The following is a 20,430-nucleotide window of genomic DNA, read 5'->3' on the forward strand; positions in this document are numbered from 1 at the left end:
ACATCCGTGTAACCCGTGGAAGTTCCGCGGTTGTATGCTGGGCGGGGTGAACTAATTTCATATTGGAAAGTCACATTTTAAATTATATATTCTGAAACACAGATAGGTCTTATGGCGGCAATGGAAGATTAAAAGGCTAGGAGAGTGAATAAAGCAGACGGGAAAGTAGTAATCCACGCGAAATTTTCATCAGGGTTCCGACATTGTCGAGATCTCACTAGCTCCCAATTTTAAAATTCCAGGTCGCCGGAAATTTCGAGCATTAATTTAATGTGCAGTACATACGTTCCACAGACATGAAAGTTTACACGTTCGCTTAACGCTGCACATCAAAAAATACTAAAAACTGGCTTTAGTTTGCAGATGGAATATATTCTGTAAATGCCAAGACATGCGGTTGTTTCCGTGGGGTAGTGGTTATCACATCCGCCTCACACGCGGATGTTCCCCGGTTCGATACCGGGCGGAAACAGCTTATTTACATTGGAAAACAGCTGTCTGATTTTTGTGCATCACTGATAGGCGACAATGGGAGAAAAATGCTAGGAGTGTGAAGAAGGCGAGCGTGGTGTAGCATTCACGTGGTATCATATTGGTGAAAAGCGGGAAATTACTTTCACGTCTCCCGTCATTGGCGTAAAACTTTTGAAATTGGCGTACTACAGCCGCTGTTACAGTTTCTGAAATTTCTGGAATTTAATTCCTGCCTACTATCCATGGGTACATAATGCAATGTTGCTATGTTTTTGATGTTGAGCCAGATGTACTCCTAAAGCCTGTGGTTTTGTGATGGGGAGCGCCCACGATAAATAAACGGTGGTTGGTACACGTGGATGTTGACAATGTGGAAGGTCTACCTTTGGTTGTATTGCTGTTTTGGCTTATGTTATGTACAGTATATATGAAAATGTAGGCATCACTGGTATATGTCTTTAAATGACTGTAAAGTTTAGGATTGTCCATAAAACTACTTCTGTCTAGAATATTTATCCATTTATCATCATCATCATCATCATCATCTGTTTACCCTCCAGGTTCGGCTTTTCCCTCGGACTCAGCGAGGGATCCCACCTCTACCGCCTCAAGGGCAGTGTCCTGGAGCTTCAGACTCTTGGTCGGGGAGTATGACCAGTACCTCGCCCCTGCTATGGTGAACAGGGGCCTTGTAGGGGGATGGGAAGATTGGAAGGGATAGGCAAGGATGAGGGAAGGAAGCGGCCGTGGCCTTAAGTTAGGAACCATCCCGGCATTCGCCTGGAGGTGAAGTGGGAAACCACGGAAAACCACTTCGAGGATGGCTGAGGTGGGAATCGAACCCACCTCTACTCAGTTGACCTCCCGAGGCTGAGTGGACCCCGTTCCAGCCCTCGTACCACTTTTCAAATTTCGTGGCAGAGCCGGGAATCGAACCCGGACCTCCGGGGGTGGCAGCTAATCACGCTAACCACTACACCACAGAGGCGGCTATCCATTTATACAAGTGAAAAGTAATTTGTTGCCTGAGGGAAATGTTTGCAGTAGAGGGTTATGAAATTGTTTTTCTACTGTCGTTATATGTGTTTAATCTAGGTCTTACTAGCTCCTCTGGTACAAATTCCAGGCGACCGGAAATTTCGCGCTTTAATTTATTCTGGAGCAAAGACGTTCCACAGACATAAAGTTTACACCTTTGCTTAACACAGCACATCAAGGAATGCCACACACTGGCTTTGGTTTTCAGCTTGAATGTATTCTGTAAATACCCAGACATGTGGTTGTTTCCGTGGTGTAGTGGTTATCACATCCGCTTTACACGCGGAAGGTCCCCGGTTCGATCCCGGGCGGAAGCAGCTTTTTCTTTACCGGAAAACCACTGCTTTTTTGTGCAAAAATAATATGTGACAATGGTAGAAAAATATTAGATGTGTGGAAACGGCGAGCGGGGCCCATCGTTCACGTGCTATGATAGTGGGAATACACGGGAAGTTTCCTGCACGGCGGCCGTCGGCGGTGAAAAACGAATGAAATTGGCGTTCTATAACAATAGTTCCTTCGTCCAGTTGTTCTAGGGCTTCTGTTATAGTATCTGAAGGTTCTACAATATCATTGCTCCTGTGGTCCATATTCCAGGGCACTGGAAGTTTCGCGCCCTACTTTAATTTCTAACAAATACATGTGCTTAACACTGCATATCCCCGAATGCTACAAAGTAGCTTTTGTTTAAATGTTGAATATATCCTGTAAGTGAGACTATGCGCGGTCGTTTCCGTGGTGTAGGGGCAATCACATCCGCCTAACACGCGGAAGGTCCCCGGTTCAATCCCGGGCGGAAACAGGTATTTTCATTTGAAAAACACTGTCTAATTCTTGTGCAACACTGTAGGTGTGAAGAAGGCGAGCGAGGCGCAGCATTCACCTGGTATGATGAAATGAAATGGCGTATGGCTTTTAGTGCCGGGATATCCCAGGACGGGTTCGGCTCGCCAGTTGCAGGTCTTTCTACTTGACACCCGTAGGTGACCTGCGCGTCGTAATGAGGATGAAATGATGATGAAGACAACACATACACCCAGTCCCCGTGCCGTAGGAATTAACCAATTAAGGTTAAAATCCACGACCCAGCCGGGAATCGAACCCGGGACCCTCTGAACCGAAGGCCAGTACGCTGGCCGTTCAGCCAACGAGTCGGACACCTGGTATGATAATGGGCAAACACGGAGAGTTGCTCTCACGGCAGCCGACGGTGGTGTAAATCGTGTTATATTCTTGTTCTATAAGAATAGTTCCATTAACAAGTCGTTTTCGTCTGCTGTTTTAGTATCTGAATGTTCTATAATATATTTGCTACTCCGGTCCTATTATTTATTATTTAGCGTATGGCATACAAATACGTTATTACAAATGAACAAAAATAACCAATGAACCAATCTACAAACAAATATCTAGATCTTGTATGTACTCAATACATTTTGGGGTTGCCATCAAGAAGTCTTCATATGGCACTCCATATCCTCTGATGCTGCATTCCTCCCTGATGTGTTTAATAGTTTGTCGCGGTGCACCACAGTCGCATAGCGGCGAGGAGAGCATTCGCCATTTAAAAAGTGAATCCCCACATCTTCCGTGTCCCGTCCTGAGTCGGTTGAGCATTGACAATACCTTGCGGGGTTGATCAAACCCTGGAACTGTCTTATCGATGCATGGCATTTTCTGGCATATAGCTGGAGCATTTTGCATCCTTTCTTCCCTCCAGGAATCGGTGATGTTGAATCCGATGTGATTGATCTCGGCTGCAAGAGGTGGATGTCTCGAACGAAGTCGTTTGATTTTGAGGTCTGAGATGTCAGAGTGTACCGGTAGTCCAGGGTTTGCTAGGATCTTGTTGTATTCTCTGATCAAAGCTACTTTCCTTCGCAGGTTAGGAGGTGGTATGTTACTTAGGACAGGCAGCCAGATTGTGGGAGTAGACCTGATTGTTCCTGTAATAATGCGCATAGTACTATTAAGTTGGACATCAACTTTGTTAGTATGGGCGCTGTTCAACCATACTGGTGCGCAGTACTCCGCCGCAGAATATACCAAGCTCAACGCAGACGTCCGCAGAGTTGTGGCGGATGATCCCCACGTGGTTCCACAAAGCTTTTGTATGATGTTGTTTCTTGTTCTCAGTTTCGAAGCAGTTTTTGTGAGATGTGATTTAAACGACAGGGTCCTGTCTAGCGTGACTCCAAGATATGTTGGTTCCTTATTGTGGGTAAGTTGTGTACCATCAAAGTAGACTTCCAGAGTCCTATTGGATTGTCTGTTGTTGAGATGGAAGCAAGTCACCTCTGTTTTTGATGCATTAGGTCGAAGCCTCCATTTACGAAAATACTCTGCAAGCACAGACAAATCACATGTTAGAGTTTCTTCCATGGGTTCGAAGTGAGTGTGCCTAGTTGCAATGACCCAATCATCAGCATATCCAAACTTTTTGCTGACAGTTTCTGGCATATCAGCAATGTAAAGGCTAAAGAGCAGTGGGGCTAGAACAGAACCTTGGGGGAGACCATTTTGGAGGAATTTCTGGCCACTGGTTTTGTTTCCCATAATAACCTGAAATCCTCTGTTTCCAATCATGTTATCAATAAGCTTCGTAATTTGTTGGCATGGAATTATCTTCATCAGCTTGTAGAGTAGGCCTTGCCGCCAGACGGTATCATAGGCTGCTGATAAATCAATGAAAGCCACAGATGTTTTCATCATCTTCTGAAAGCCTGCTTCAATATGTGATGTGAGTGCCAAAACTTGATCTGCGCAACTTCGGTTGGGACGAAAGCCAGCTTGTTCTGCAGGGATCGCCGAAAGTATTGTTTGGCCAATCCTATTAATCAGTACTCGTTCCAAGAGTTTATATATAACACTAAGTAATGCAATTGGACGGTAGCTTTGCACAAGATCTGCACGTTTTCCTGGTTTAAGGAGAGCAATTATCTTGGCACGTTTAAGCTCTTGAGGTACGTTTCCTGTTTTTAGCATTGAGGTGAAGAATTTTGCTAGCCATGTCCTCATATATTTTCCAGATTTGATGAGAAACTCGGGGAGTATGCCATCAAAGCCAGGAGCTTTACCGGGTTTTACATCCTTTATTGCAGCTGCAACCTCTTCGGGGGTGATGTCATATGAGTACTCTGTCGTAGAGCCAGCTCTAGCTTTTAGTTTTTTTAGTTCCTGTTTGATACTGGTTGTAGTCGCGCGATGATTTATTCCTTTAGAAGTTTTAACAATGTGTGAAGCAATGTTGTTGGTTGTTACGAGACTATCTTCTCGTACGATACGATTAGCTCCTCCTAATTTTCGTAGCAGAGACCATGCTTTTCGGCTAGATACTTTGAAATCGATTTTCTGAGTAGTGTCTATCCACTTCTGTCGGCGTGCAGCATCCAGGTTATGTATTAGATCATCTGCTATTTCTCTGTCACCGCTACTTTGAAAAATGTTATAGAGTTCTTCGCATTTCTCATCCCAGCCTGGAATATATTCTTTACGATATCCTCTGGGTATGAGCTTTTTTGCTGTACAGATAACGGCTCCAACAAACCTGTTATAGTTATCAGCAGATGGTGGGATCCAGCCTAGACATTTATCAAGGCTTTCGCAGAAGGCGTTCCAATCAGCTTTTTGTAGATTCCATCTGGGTCGTGGAATTGAGGCACTGGATATAACGCGACCTACTTCAAGCTGTCAAAAAGGCATTTTAGACAGACAAACACATTTACACTTGTGCTTAGCACTGCACATCAATGAATGCAACAAAGTTGCTTTAGTGAACAACATGAATGCATTCTGTAAATTGCAATTCGAGCAGTTTTTTGCATTGTGTAATGGTTAGCACATCCGTGTAACCCGTGGAAGTTCCGCGGTTATATGCTGGGCGGGGTGAACTAATTTCATATTGGAAAGTCACATATTAAATGATATATTCTGAAACACAGATAGGTCTTATGGCGGCAATGGAAGATTAAAAGGCTAGGAGTGTGAATAAAGCAGGCGGGAAAGTAGTAATCCACGCGAAATTTTCATCAGGGTTCCGACATTGACTAGATCTCACTAGCTCTCAAATTTAAAATTCCAGGTCGCCGGAAATTTCGAGCATTAATTTCATGTGCAGTACATACGTTCCACAGACATGAAAGTTTACACGTTCGCTTAACGCTGCACATCAAAAAATGTTAAAAACTGGCTTTAGTTTGCAGATGGAATATATTCTATAAATGCCAAGACATGCGGTTGTTTCCGTGGTGTAGTGGTTATCACATCCGTCTCACACGCGTAAAGTCCCCGGTTCGATACCGGGCGGAAACAGCTTATTTACATTGGAAAACCGCTGTCTGATTTTTGTGCATCACTGATAGGCGACAATGGGAGAAAAATGCTAGGAGTGTGAAGAAGGCGAGCGTGGTGTAGCATTCACGTGGTATCATACTGGGGAAAAGCGGCAAATTACTTTCACGGCTCCCGACATTGGAGTAAAACTTTTGAAATTGGCGTCCTATAACAAGAGTGCGTAACAAGTTGTTCTACGGCCGCTGTTACAGTTTCTGAAAATTCTGGAATTTAATTTCTTCCTACTATCCATGGGTACATACTGCAAGGCGCAAGTACGACTTGCACGACCATATGTTGCTATGTTTTTGATGTTGAGCCAGATGTACTCCTAAAGCCTGTGGTTTTGTGATGGGGAGCGCCCACGATAAATAAACGGTGGTTGGTACGCGTGGATGTTGACCATGTGGAAGGTCTACCTTTGGTTGTATTGCTGTTTTGGCTTATGTTATGTACAGTTTATATGAAAATGTAGGCATCACTGGTTTATGTTTTTAAATGACTGTAAAGTTTAGGATTGTCCATAAAACTACTTCTGTCTAGAATATTTATACACTTATACAAGTGAAAAGTAATTTGTTGCCTGAGGGAAACAGTTTGCAGTAGAGGGTTATGAAATTGTTTTTCGACTGTCGTTATAAGTGTTTAATCTAGGTCTTACTAGCTCCTCTGGTACAAATTCCAGGCCACCGGACATTTCGCGCTTTAATTTAGTGTGGAGCACAGACGTTCCACAGACATAAAGTTTACACCTATGCTTATCACAGCACATCAAGGAATGCCACACACTGGCTTTGGTTTTCAGCTTGAATGTATTCTGTAAATGCCCAGACATGTGGTTGTTTCCGTGGTGTAGTGGTTATCACATCCGCTTTACACGCGGAAGGTCCCCGGTTCAATCCCGGGCGGAAACAGCTATTTTCCTTGGAAAAACACTGTCTAATTTTTGTGCAACACTGTAGGTGTAAAGAAGGCGAGCGAGGCCCAGCATTCACCTGGTATGATGAAATGAAATGGCGTATGGCTTTTAGTGCCGGGATATCCCAGGACGGGTTCGGCTCGCCAGTTGCAGGTCTTTCTACTTGACACCCGTAGGTGACCTGCGCGTCGTAATGAGGATGAAATGATGATGAAGACAACACATACACCCAGCCCCGTGCCGCAGGAATTAACCAATTAAGGTTAAAATCCCTGACCCAGCCGACAATCGAACCCGGGACACTTTGATTCGAAGGCCAGTACGCTGGCCGTTCAGCCAACGAGTCGGACACATGGTATGATAATGGGCAAACACGGAGAGTTGCTCTCACGGCAGCCGACGGTGGTGTAAATCGTGTTATATTCCTGTTCTATAAGAATAGTACCATTAACAAGTCGTTTTCGTCTTCTGTTTTAGTATCTGAATGTTCTATAATGTATTTGCTCCTCCGGTCCTTATTCCATGGCACTGGATATAAAGCGACCTACTTCAAGCTGTAAAAAAGGCATTTTAGACAGACAAACACATTTACTCTTGTGCTAAGCACTGCACGTCAATGAATGCAACAAAGTTGCTTAGTGAACAACATGAATGCATTCTGTAAATTGCAAATTAAGCAGTTTTTTGCATTGTGTAATGGTTAGCACATCCGTGTAACCCGTGGAAGGTCCGCGGTTATATGCTGGGCGGGTTGAACTAATTTCATATTAGAAAGTCACATTTTAAATTATATATTCTGAAACACAGATAGGTCTTATGGCGGCAATGGAAGATTAAAAGGCTAGTAGTGTGAATAAAGCAGGCGGGAAAGTAGTAATCCACGCGAAATTTTCATCAGGGTTCCGACATTGTCTAGATCTCACTAGCTCCCATTTTTAAAATTCCAGGTCGCCGGAAATTTCGAGCATTAATTTAATGTGCAGTACATACGTTCCACAGACATGAAAGTTTACTCGTTCGCTTAACGCTGCACATCAAAAAATGCTAAAAACTGGCTTTAGTTTTCAGATGGAATATATTCTGTAAATGCCAAGACATGCGGTTGTTTCCGTGGTGTAGTGGTTATCACATCCGCCTCACACGCGGAAAGTCCCCGGTACGATACCGGGCGGAAACAGCTTATTTATATTGGAAAACCGCTGTCTGATTTTTGTGCATCACTGGTAGGCGACAATGGGAGAAAAATGCTAGGAGTGTGAAAAAGACGAGCGTGGTGTAGCATTCACGTGGTATCATACTGGGAAAAAGCGGAAAATTTCTTTCACGGCCCCGGACATTGGTGTAAAACGTTTGAAATTGGCGTACTATAACAATAGTTCTTAACAAGTCGTTCTACGGCCGCTGTTATAGTTTCTGATATTTCTGGAATTTAATTCCTGCCTACTATCCAGGGGTACATACTGCAAGGCTCAAGTACAACATGCACGACCACATGTCGCTATGTTTTTGACGTTGAGCCAGAGGTACTCCTAAAGCCTGTGGTTTTGTGATGGGGAGCGCCCACGATAAATAAACGGTGGTTGGTACGCGTGGAGTCGCCTATGTGGTGTAGTGGTTAGCGTGATCAGCTGCCACCCTTCGGAGGTCCGGGTTCGATTCCCGGCTCTGCCACGAAATTTGAAAAGTGGTACGTGGGCTTGAACGGGGTCCACTCAGCCTCGGGAGGTCAACTGAGTAGAGGTGGGTTCGATTCCCACCTCAGCCATCCTGGAAGTGGTTTTCCGTGGTTTCCACTTCTCCTACAGGCGAATGCCGGGATGGTACCCAACTTAAGGCCACGGCCGCTTCCTTCCCTCTTCCTTGCCTATCCCTTACACTCTTCCCATCCCTCCACAAGGCCCCTGTTCAGCATAGCAGGTGAGGTCGCCTGGGCGAGGTACTGGTCATACTCCCCAGTTTTATCCCCCGACCAAGAGTCTGAAGCTCCAGGACACTGCCCTTGAGGCGGTAGAGGTGGGATCGCTCGCTAAGTCCGAGGAAAAAACCGAACCTGGAGGGTAAACAGATGATGATGATGATGATGGTACGCGTGGATGTTAACAATGTGGAATGTCTACCTTTGGTTGTATTGCTGTTTTGGATTATGTCATGTACAGTATATATGAAAATGTAGGCATCACTGGTATATGTCTTTAAATGACTGTAAAGTTTAGGATTGTCCATAAAACTACTTCTGCCTAGAATATTTATTCATTTATACAAGTGAAAAGTAATTTGTTGCCTGAGGGAAACAGTTTGCAGTAGAGGGTTAAGAAGTTGTTTTTCGACTGTCGTTATATGTGTTTAATCTAGGTCTTACTAGCTCCTCTGGTACAAATTCCAGGCTACGGGAAATTTCGCGCTTTAATTTAGTGTGGGGCACAGACGTTCCACAGACATAAAGTTTACACCTTTGCTTAACACAGCACGTCAAGGAATGCCACACACTGGCTTTGGTTTTCAGCTTGAATGTATTCTGTAAATGCACTGACATATGGTTGTTTCCGTGGTGTAGTGGTTATCACATCCGCCCCACACGCGGAAGGGCCCCGGTTCAATTCCGGGCGGAAACAGCTATTTTCATTGGAAAAACACTGTCTAATTTTTGTGCAACACTGTAGGTGTGAAGAAGGCGAGCGAGGCCCTGCATTCACCTGGTATGATAATGGGCAAACACGGAGAGTTGCTCTCACGGCTGGCGACGTTGGTGTAAATCATTTTTATATTCGTGTTCTATAAGAATAGTACCATTAACAAGTCGTGTTCGTCTGCTGTTTTAGTATCTGAATGTTCTATAATGTATTTGCTCCTCCGGTCTTTATTCCATGGATATAACGCGACCTACATCAAGCTGTAAAAAAGGAATTTTAGACAGACAAACACAAATACACTTGTGCTTAGCACTGCAAATCAATGAATGAAACAAAGTTGCTTTAGTGAACAACATGAATGCATTCTGTAAATTGCAAATCAAGCAGTTTTTTGCATTGTGTAATGGTTAGCACATCCGTGTAACCCGTGGAAGGTCCGCGGTTATATGCTGGGCGGTGTGAATTAATTTCATATTGGAAAGTCACATTTTAAATTATATATTCTGTAACACAGTTGGGTCTTATGGCGGCAATGGGAGATTAAAAGGCTAGGAGTGTGAAAAAAGCAGGCGGGGAAGTAGTAATCCACGCGAAATTTTCATCAGGTTTCCGACATTGTCTAGATCTCACTAGCTCCCATTTTTAAAATTCCAGGTCGCCGGAAATTTCGAGCATTAATTTAATGTGCAGTACATACGTTCCACAGACATGAAAGTTTACACGTTCGCTTAACGCTGCACATCAAAAAATGCAAAAACTGGCTTTAGTTTGCAGATGGAATATACTCTGTAAATGCCGAGACATGCTGTTGTTTCCGTGGTGTAGTGGTTATCACATCCGCCTCACACGCGTAAGGACCCCGGTTCGATACCGGGCGGAATCAGCTTATTTACATTGGAAAACCGCTGTCTGATTTTTGTGCATCACTGATAGGCGACAATGCGAGAAAAATGCTAGGAGTGTGAAGAAGGCGAGCGTGGTGTAGCATTCACGTGGTATCATACTGGTGAAAGGCGGGAAATTACTTTCACGGCTCCCGACATTGGCGTATAACGTTTGAAATTGGCGTATTATAACAATAGTTCTTAACAAGTTGTTCTACGGCCGCTGTTACAGTTTCTGAAATTTCTGGAATTTAATTCCTGCCTACTATCCATGGGTACATACTGCAAGGCGCAAGTACAACTTGCACGACCATATGTTGCTATGTTTTTGATGTTGAGCCAGATGTACTCCTAAAGCCTGTGGTTTTGTGATGGGGGGCGCCCACGATAAATAAACGGTGGTTGGTACGCGTGGATGTTGACAATGTGGAAGGTCTACCTTTGGTTGTATTGCTTTTTTTGCTTATGTTATGTACAGTATATATGAAAATGTAGGCATCACTGGTATATGTCTTTAAATGACTGTAAAGTTTAGGATTGTCCATAAAACTACTTCTGTCTAGAATATTTATCCATTTATACAAGTGAAAAGTAATTTGTTGCATGAGGGAAACAGTTTGCAGTAGAGGGTTATGAAATTGTTTTTCGACTGTCGTTATATGTGTTTAATCTAGGTCTTACTAGCTCCTCTGGTACAAATTCCAGGCCACCGGAAATTTCGCGCTTTAATTTAGTGTGGAGCAAAGACGTTCCACAGACATAAAGTTTACACCTTTGCTTAACACAGCACATCAAGGAATGCCACACACTGGCTTTGGTTTTCAGCTTGAATGTATTCTGTAAATACCCAGGCATGTGGTTGTTTCCGTGGTGTAGTGGTTATCACATCCGTATTACACGCGGAAGTTCCCCGGTTCGATCCCGGGTGGCAGCAGCTTTTTCTTTACTGGAAAACCTCTGCTTTTTTGTGCAACAATAATATGTGACAATGGTAGAAAAATATTAGATGTGTGGAAATGGCGAGCGCGGCCCATCGTTCACGTGCTATGATAATGGGAATCCACGGTAAGTTTCCTGCACGGCGGCGGTCGGCGGTGAAAAACGATTGAAATTGGCGTTCTATAACAATAGTTCCTTCGACCAGTTGTTCTAGGGCTTCTGTTATAGTATCTGAAGGTTCTACAATATCATTGCTCCTGTGGTCCATATTCCAGGGCACTGGAAGTTTCGCGCCCTACTTTAATTTCTAACAAATACATGTGCTTAACACTGCACATCCCCGAATGCTACAAAGTAGCTTTTGTTTAAATCTTTAATATATCCTGTAAGTGAGACTATGCGCGGTCGTTTCCGTGGTGTAGTGGTTATCACATCCGCCTAACACGCGGAAGGTCCAAGGTGCAATCCCGGGCGGAAACAGCTATTTTCATTGGAAAAACACTGTCTAATTTTTGTGCAACGCTGTAGGTGTGAAGAAGGCGAGCGAGGCCCAGCATTCACCTGGTATGATAATGGGCAAACACGGAGAGTTGCTCTCACGGCAGCCGACGGTGGTGTAAATCGTGTTATATTCTTATTCTATAAGAATAGTTCCATTAACAAGTCGTTTTCGTCTGCTGTTTTAGTATCTGAATGTTCTATAATGTATTTGCTCCTCCGGTCCTTATTCCATGGCACTGGATATAAAGCGACCTACTTCAAGCCGAAAAAAAGGCATTTTAGACAGACAAACACATTTACACTTGTGCTTAGCACTGCACATCAATGAACGCAACGAAGTTGCTTTAGTGAACAACATGAATGCATTCTGTAAATTGCAAATCAAGCAGTTTTTTGCATCGTGTAATGGTTAGCACATCCGTGTGTTGTGATTATTGGGATTTGATTATTTGGACTCGGAAGACGGCGATGAATTGTGTATGTAAAGTGTTTGTTCAATTGTTTTTGGTTTTTGTTGGTTTTGGTTTTCCTCAGTATGTGAATTTTGGAATTGTTTAATTTGTTTGAAGTCGATATGATTTTGAAATTATTTGATTGTCATGGTAATTCTGGTGCATCCTGTACCACACGTGCCACATCGGCGTGGGAGATTTCCGGTTTCGTAAAGTTGCACCAATTTCGTAATTTTTCTAGAGGCTTCCTAAATGTTCCTTGTCAGCACTATTTTTTTCTGCGCTCCTATTGGAGAAAATAAAAGGAAATGTGATTGGTAGGTGAAGGAAAACATCGTACGCTCATTTGCCGTGGTAAGATTTCATAATTTCCGGGGAGAAGCGTTGTCGCTGGAGCCTTGCTCTGCGAGGGGTTCTTTTCTGTTTGCCCACTGAAGGGAGCGGTCACCTTCCAAGGTACGGGTCTTCTTGGCCCCGCCATCCGGTAAGCACCAATTATTTTCTTTTTAACTTTTCTGGTATTCAGTTTCAGATATAGTGTTTCATTTTATTTATCTTGCCGGAGCGTACCCGTGTTTCCTTCTGCTTCCAAATGTTATAATTATGACTTAGCCGTTTCGGTAAGTCGCTTCACTTTGTTAAGAGATAGTTCCCGTTTGTTGTTTTGTAAATTAATTGTTATACGCCTTTCGAAGTAATCCTTATCAGTAATATTTTTCTCGGGACTATCTCATTAATTCCGCTTCATCATGGAATATTCATCTTTAGGTCGGGTACCCTTTTGTCAGAAGTGTTTTTGAGGGGGCTACCCACTGAAGATGCTCCGCTCCATGATTATACGTAAATTATTTTTCCTCCTTAGATGTATATCTTCACTTTAGTATAACGTTACCTTCCTTTATTTATTTCGAACTGTTTTGGGTTTTTAAAGGTAACGCCACGACAGTGGAACGTCATGTGTGATGTTCCGGTGTAAAATAAATTTGATTACTAAATGCTACCCTCATGTAAATTGTAATGGTTGTTGAAATTATGCCGTCATTATTTTAATTGTATCTTGGTTATTGCTTTATATATGAAATCGAATCTAACTTGTTAAGTAAAGTTTAGGATTACATTGACTTCGCATCTTCAGTGTTACCAATACCTTCCACCGCCTGGATATGGTTCCCAGCCGCTTCCCGGTTATCCTTTCTTAATAGTCATGTTGGTTAAACTGTTTGTTTATTTCCTGTGATTAATGTGCTTGCAAATTTAATTTCGTACATGTTTACATGCCTAGTGTACAGTACTTTTGGTGAAAGCATTACGGTAGCAAACATTTTCTCTTCATTAAACCTATTAATTGTAACCTTACCCTTTGGAGAGGTTGCAGTATGAGATTGGTCAACCGAAACGCCTTTCTCGGACACGATATGGCCTAGGAAGGACATCTGAGGCTGTGCGAAAGTCACTTTGCTAGCCTTAAGGGTTAGTCCTGCTTTACGGAGTCTTTCAAGGACTTCATTGATATGAGCAAGGTGTTCTTCAAAAGTTTCGCTAAAAATTACCAAATCATCAAGATAATTATAAACGAATTTGAATTTAATGTCTGACAACACGTTATCCAGCAGCCGGGTCAAAACAGCAGCTCCCGTTGCCAGTCCGAACGGCACGCGCTCAAATTCATAGAGGTTCCAGTCAGTAGCAAAAGCTGTGAGATGCTTGGATTCCTCAGCAAGAGGTATCTGATAGTACGCCTGATTCAGATCAAAAGTGGTAAAAATTTTGGCATTAGCAAACCAAGAGAAACAAGAGTGCAAGTCAGGAAGTGGAACAGATTGAAGCACAACTCGCTTATTCAACATTCGATAGTCTATTACAGGCCGAAAACCACCCTGTGGTTTAGGGACTAGGATTATGGGAGAAGAGTACGCAGATTTAGAAGGACGTATTACACCATCAGCAAGCATTTGGTCGATGATAGCCTTAAGGGCTTTCATCTTAGGAGGCGACAACCGGTACGGAGGAGAACGAACAGGTACATTGTCAGTTACTTCAATTTTATATTCCAAAACATTGGTCACACCTAGCTTGTCAGTGAACACATCAGGAAATTTATCGCAAAGATTCCTAAGCTGGTTGGCCTGATCATCAGGCAAATGATCAAAGTCGAAAGCTTTTGGTTCACTTGTGTCCTCAGACACAGCACTGACATGATAAGGAAGGATAGGAGAACGGTTACACAATGTAAAGATCCTCATAGAAAACTTAAACTGGAATTTATTATATTGAAGATCCAAAACCATACCAGTTTTGGCAATAAAATTTGCACCGAGAATGAAAGGACAAGATAAATCTTTCACCACTACCACGGGCATTTTCCATGTGAAATTACGTATCCTAATTTTGAGATTCAGACTTCCAATCAAATTCAAGGAATTAGAATTAGCCGTATGGCAGGTTAAAGACAGGTTTTAAAGCAGGGAACTTACAAACAGATTTCACAGAGTTATACAAATTTTCACTCATCAAGGTGAGGCTACTTCCCGAATCAACTAGAGCACGAACTGGTTCATTGTTCACTTCTAGGCAAATGTAAGGTAATTTACATGGAGGAATAGCAGAAATACCACAAGATTTTGGAAAATTGACACCAGGGTCAGACTGAAGCTTATAATCGACTACAGGGTCGGGTAAATCATCAACTAATTGACAGCGATAACAGACGAAACATGAAGGTACACTATAAGTTTTGGCACCAGGATCGGCGGCTAGTCATCTGGGATTACTATTACCAGAACGCCCAGAACCGGAAGAATTGCGAGGACACTGTCTTGAAAAGTGTCTATTTGACCCACAATATCTGCAAGAACTAGTGGAGGGAGAAACTCTATTCTCATTCGAATTTGAATTGCCTAAGGGCTCAATCTTAGGACAATTCCTTTGGAAATTCTGAAGTTGACCACCCATGACAGGTTTTGAATTGCCTAAGGGCCCAATCTTAGGACAATTCCGCTGGAAGTGATCCGTAGAACCACAACTATAACATGCACGTGAATTACGTGGCTTGGAAAAAGTAGAAACGGTACTAGTGACCTGAGAAGACATGCTCATAGGAGGAGGAGCCAAGGCGACTCGTAACTGGTCGGCATACCTAATGCCTTCAGCAGAAACAGTAATAGCTTCCAACTGAGCGAACGTAGCGGGTCGAGGCGACAGAGCAAGATACGACCGGTAATTTGGTGCAAGACCCTCAATAATGCTAGCAACCATTTGAGACTCAGAATAGTTTAGCATGAAGATCCGAGCATTGAACTTAATGTCCTGGATGTATTCCGACAATGTTTCATTCAAATACTGTACTCGAAAATAATGCTTCTGAACCAAAGAAGACAAAGCACGGGAAGGAATAAAAAACTCAAGCACATGTGCATGAAATTGGTCAACTGTCCACTTTTCTGAAATGGCTCTTATGACATGCTCAGAAAGAGCTCCAGATACATGTGGATATAAGACTTGGAAGAAATTGTCACGACTTAAGGAATACACTATACTCTGATCTTTAAATTCAACCAAAAAACGTAGAAATACTATGACTTCGTCAATCGAATTAGCGGTGAACTTAGATACACCCTTAAATATAGCAGTTAATGGGTGAGGTAAGTTTGAAAAAATTTGAGAAGCAGCAGGAGTAGTAGGTACCTGAACAGCACTGGATTGGTTACAAGAAGGCAATACAGTAGTAAAGAAATATTGATTTGAACGCTCCTGGGATAGGGTAGGAGTACTAAAAGTGAGGTTAGAACTGAGGTTTGATTGCATAGAAACCGGCACATATATTCGCATTTGCGACACGTTTTCACACATCTGTGACACTCCTGAAGAATTTACTACAGGTGACGCTTGGACATGGGGATATCTTTGTACAATAGGAAGAGAAACAACTTGGGTCGCAACCGGAGGATGAGATAAAGACACAGTAGAATTAACAGTTCCCATAGGAACAGTTGACATAGCAACTTGCGTACAAGAAGCACCACTATCATTATTCACGGGCAGAGAAGCACTGGTAAATACAGCAGGAGAAGATTGCACGGGAGTATCTTTAAAAGTGACCACTGCACTAACTGGTGAAGCAGTAGATACAGATACAGTGTCACTGTCACACGTTTCAGATTGGACGGGCACATTAACTATTGAACTTGAGCTAGGCAAAGAATTACCTTCCAACAATCCAACAATTTTATCAAAAATATCACAAAACTGCAATAACAACGATTCGCACTCGCATCGCTCATCTTCAGATAAATTATGCGCCAACAGATCGCGAATCCTGTCCACGTAATGCTGCACTTGGCCTTTCGCACGTGTTAACTGTGCATCGGACGGTTTAGAAGAACAAAATGACATAATAATGGCTTTATATTCTACAATTTTATCTCTGACAATCGACAAAGATGCGCACACTTCATCTGTTGATAACCCTGGGACAAAAACAGGTTCATTTAGCGATTGTTTCAACAAGCTCGTGTCATCCTTAACCTTTCCTGTCGAATTCAACTTACGAATACGAAGTTCGTAAGCTAATTCCTCCTTCCTCAAATGGAACGGACCTGGGATAGCGCGAGACATGTTGATAAAAAAGGAAACACTACGAGATAATACTTGAATTAAATTTTAGGTTATAACCACCGAATTACCGTCAACTTTGCTTCTTCAGCAACCACGCTCTGCTACCATACTGCAACCTCTCCAAAGGGTAAGGTTACAATTAATAAGTTTAATGAAGAGAAAATGTTTGCTACCGTAATGCTTTCACCAAAAGTACTGTACACTAGGCATGTAAACATGTACGAAATTAAATTTGCAAGCACATTAATCACAGGAAATAAACAAACAGTTTAACCAACATGACTATTAAGAAAGGATAACCGGGAAGCGGCTGGGAACCATATCCAGGCGGTGGAAGGTATTGGTAACACTGAAGATGCGAAGTCAATGTAATCCTAAACTTTACTTAACAAGTTAGATTCGATTTCATATATAAAGCAATAACCAAGATACAATTAAAATAATGACGGCATAATTTCAACAACCATTACAATTTACATGAGGGTAGCATTTAGTAATCAAATTTATTTTACAGCGGAACATCACACATGACGTTCCACTGTCGTGGCGTTACCTTTAAAAACCCAAAACAGTTCGAAATAAATAAAGGAAGGTAACGTTATACTAAAGTGAAGAGATACATCTAAGGAGGAAAAATAATTTACGTATAATCATGGAGCAGAGCATCTTCAGTGGGTAGCCCCCTCAAAAACACTTCTGAGAAAGGGTACCCGACCTAAAGATGAATATTCCATGATGAAGCGGAATTAATGAGATAGTCCCGAGAAAAATATTACTGATAAGGATTACTTCGAAAGGCGTATAACAATTAATTTACAAAACAACAAACGGGAACTATCTCTTAAACCTCTACTGCATACTGTTGCCTTTTGGCAACAAATAACTTTTCACCTGTTTAAATGGACAAATATTGTAGGCAGAGGTAGTTTTATGGCACACCTTCAACTGTACAATCAATTAAACACATAACATAAGTCAAAACAGCCCTACAACCAAAGGTACTCCTTCCACCCCGTCAACATCCACGCGAACCAACCACCGTTTATTTTACGTGGGCCTTCCCCATCACATTACCACAGGCTTCAGGAGTACCTCTGGCTCAACCTCAAAGACATTACCGACCTACGGTTCTGCAAGTTGTACTTGCGCCTTGCAGTACGTACCCATGGCCAGTAGGTAGTAATGTTCGGTCTTTGAATGTTAAAAGCTTAGCAGAACCAGCCTCCTCAGAGGTCCCGAGGGACCAATGAGTGATTTTAGCCCGTCGACCAATGTTTCAGGCCTTGAGTGCTATTTCATAAGTTCTTATTGTGGGAACATGACGGTTTAGGTGAACTGGTATGGTTGTGAGGGGATCGAACTGGCCAGGATATGGCCTGGGCCCCAGGTGGGGCCGGTGGTGCCCTAATAGGGGAGGGGTAGGGGGGGGGTCGTTGGCACTCTGTGAATTAGAGTCCAACGATGAGAGGGGGGCAACATCAGGTGGATGGTCACCCATCCAGCAGGTGACCATTCCCAATGTTGCTTCTTAACAAATTTGAAAATTGTACCTAATTGTGGGAGGGTAAAGTTAGGGTAGTCCGAGAGGGTGCAGTTATAACAGGGGTAAGATGAGGAGTTGACTTCTTGGGGCAGGGCGGTGTGTGGGCAGGGGGGGGGGATTAGCTAATAATTAGCTGACGACTTGGCATGGACTGGTTAAGGGTCGAAAGTACTTGGATGAGGAGTAAGTTAAGGAGGGTGGAATTGTCAAGACTTGGCAGGGCAGAGTTTGGGGAGGGGAGAGGAGTTGGGTTCGAAGTGGTGGCAGGGCGGTGGAGAGGCTGAGGTGTGGGGGAGGTGTGTGAGTGTAGGTGTTGAGAGTGTTTGTGATGTGCTCTAATTGCCCGCTTTATGTACGGGCAGCCAGGATAGGAGGCTGCGTGACTGCCTTCGCAGTTAGCGCACCTCGGATTGGCTTTGGGTATTGTACAGACAGTGTGGCGGTGAGCACCACCACATCTGTTGCACCTGGTAGCCTCTGAGCATGAAGCTGCAGAGTGGCCCATTTGCAGGCAATTATAGCATTGTGTGATTAGTGAGGAGGGGCGGTGGCGTGTAGGTGTGCTGTAGGAGTTGGGTGTTGGTGTGGGATTTAACCGGGAGGCAGGTTTGTTACGCCTGCTCCCGGTTTGAGTGTACTTGTGCAGTGTGACCTTGTCCGGTTGAGAGATTAATGGGGTCTCACTTCCGGACTCGGTGGAAGGTGGAGAGTCAGTGACCTTGGCCGGTTGTGAGGCTAATGGGGTCTCACTTCCGGGTTCGGTTCCGGACTCGGTAGATGGTGGGGAGACGGGTACCTTGGCCGGTCGTGAGGCTAATGAGGTCTCACTTCCGGGTTCGGTAGGTGGTGTGATGTTGGTGAATGTGATGTGTGATGGAGGGATGGTGATATCGGATTGGGAGGGTCTGGAGATTTTGGGAGGAAGGCGGGAGAAAAGAGTTTGGTTGGCTGTGTGGTTGACGGTAGGAGAGGCCTGGACGGCTGCATCATCGACCACGACTAGCTCCTTGCAGGTAAAGTAGCGAACGTTTTCATTCTCCAGATGGACGGTGATGTCATAGAAGCTTTCAGCATCTTTGGCGAAGACGATGATGAAGCCGTTTAAGAGCTCTTGGAGGAGCTGAATATGGTGAAGGATGGGAGCAGTGACTTGGTTTATGCGGTGACGGTGGGTTGAAATACCAGATTTGTCATTGGGTGAGATGGTGTGAGGTAGTGGAATGGTGATGGGTGAGTACATGGTCTGAAATTTCTTAGCACTGTGGAGTAAGCGAGGGAGAGGTGAGGCTTTAGAGTTGGAAGTCATGATGGAGTTGCCAGGGTCCCAGCTACTCAGTCCACCGGGATTGACCTGACGGGGGGGGGGGGGGTAGGTAAGGATGGAGTACTGGGTGGGTCAAACTCCGAAGAGGACCAAATATAGCGCGCTCAGTGGGCACCAGTCGTGTCAGGTATAGTTATACGGATCACGCCGGGACAAGACACGAGCAAGCGTTCCACTGAGCGCTGGACAAATTTGCTTGATGATACAGGGCAGCCCGAAGGCTGGGTGGCTTGGCTGAGTGTGTGGCCTGGCGAAGAGCTGGTGCTAATATGAGAGACCGCGGAACGACTGGACCCAGGGTATATCCAGGAAGTCGGACCGCGCAGGGAACTTGGCAGACTCGACGCTGATTGGCTGGCCGTAGAGTGCGGGCAAGGGCTCGTGGCGACGGCGGGAGCGAGTGGGCAAGCTGGCTCCTGGCGGGCGGCGACGGTGAGCTGGCGGTCAACAGGGTGCAAGCTCGGACAGTCGTCAGCTTGATGTGCTCACGCCGAGGTTTCCAGGCAGAATCGGTGCTTAGCGTGAAATCGTGAAAAATCGTATATATATTCAACTATGGCAATCCACATCACATATGAGTGTTAAGCTATTAGCCCCAGTTAAGAATTTCTGGTACATCGAATACACTGAACGTATGTTGAACATTAAAGCATGAAATTTTCTTCACCAAACGAAAACGAAAAATAATTCATGCAGTAGAGGGTTAACAAAGTGAAGCGACTTACCGAAACGGCTAAGTCATAATTATAACATTTGGAAGCAGAAGGAAACACGGGTACG

General features: G+C 43.8%; 9 non-coding genes across 9 annotated transcripts; all 9 read left to right on the top strand.

Moving 5' to 3' along the window:
- The first annotated feature begins 399 nt into the window (after positions 1 to 399).
- On the top strand, positions 400 to 472 carry TRNAV-CAC (transfer RNA glycine (anticodon CCC)). The gene has a single exon. It is a non-coding gene; the product is annotated as a tRNA-Val (tRNA).
- A 1,284-nt stretch (positions 473 to 1,756) lies between these two features.
- TRNAV-UAC (transfer RNA valine (anticodon UAC)) lies at positions 1,757 to 1,829 on the top strand. The gene has a single exon. It is a non-coding gene; the product is annotated as a tRNA-Val (tRNA).
- A 412-nt stretch (positions 1,830 to 2,241) lies between these two features.
- On the top strand, positions 2,242 to 2,314 carry TRNAV-AAC (transfer RNA valine (anticodon AAC)). Its single transcript has one exon. It is a non-coding gene; the product is annotated as a tRNA-Val (tRNA).
- Positions 2,315 to 5,750: 3,436 nt separating this feature from the next.
- Positions 5,751 to 5,823, top strand: TRNAV-CAC (transfer RNA valine (anticodon UAC)). The gene has a single exon. It is a non-coding gene; the product is annotated as a tRNA-Val (tRNA).
- Positions 5,824 to 6,685: 862 nt separating this feature from the next.
- TRNAV-UAC (transfer RNA valine (anticodon UAC)) lies at positions 6,686 to 6,758 on the top strand. Its single transcript has one exon. It is a non-coding gene; the product is annotated as a tRNA-Val (tRNA).
- Positions 6,759 to 7,867: 1,109 nt separating this feature from the next.
- TRNAV-CAC (transfer RNA valine (anticodon CAC)) lies at positions 7,868 to 7,940 on the top strand. Its single transcript has one exon. It is a non-coding gene; the product is annotated as a tRNA-Val (tRNA).
- Positions 7,941 to 9,302: 1,362 nt separating this feature from the next.
- Positions 9,303 to 9,375, top strand: TRNAV-CAC (transfer RNA valine (anticodon CAC)). The gene has a single exon. It is a non-coding gene; the product is annotated as a tRNA-Val (tRNA).
- Positions 9,376 to 10,203: 828 nt separating this feature from the next.
- TRNAV-CAC (transfer RNA glycine (anticodon CCC)) lies at positions 10,204 to 10,276 on the top strand. The gene has a single exon. It is a non-coding gene; the product is annotated as a tRNA-Val (tRNA).
- A 1,347-nt stretch (positions 10,277 to 11,623) lies between these two features.
- On the top strand, positions 11,624 to 11,696 carry TRNAV-AAC (transfer RNA valine (anticodon AAC)). Its single transcript has one exon. It is a non-coding gene; the product is annotated as a tRNA-Val (tRNA).
- The last annotated feature ends 8,734 nt before the right edge of the window (positions 11,697 to 20,430 follow it).

This window comes from Anabrus simplex, chromosome 3, assembly GCF_040414725.1.
Source record: "Anabrus simplex isolate iqAnaSimp1 chromosome 3, ASM4041472v1, whole genome shotgun sequence".
Taxonomy (NCBI): Eukaryota; Metazoa; Arthropoda; class Insecta; order Orthoptera; family Tettigoniidae; genus Anabrus; species Anabrus simplex.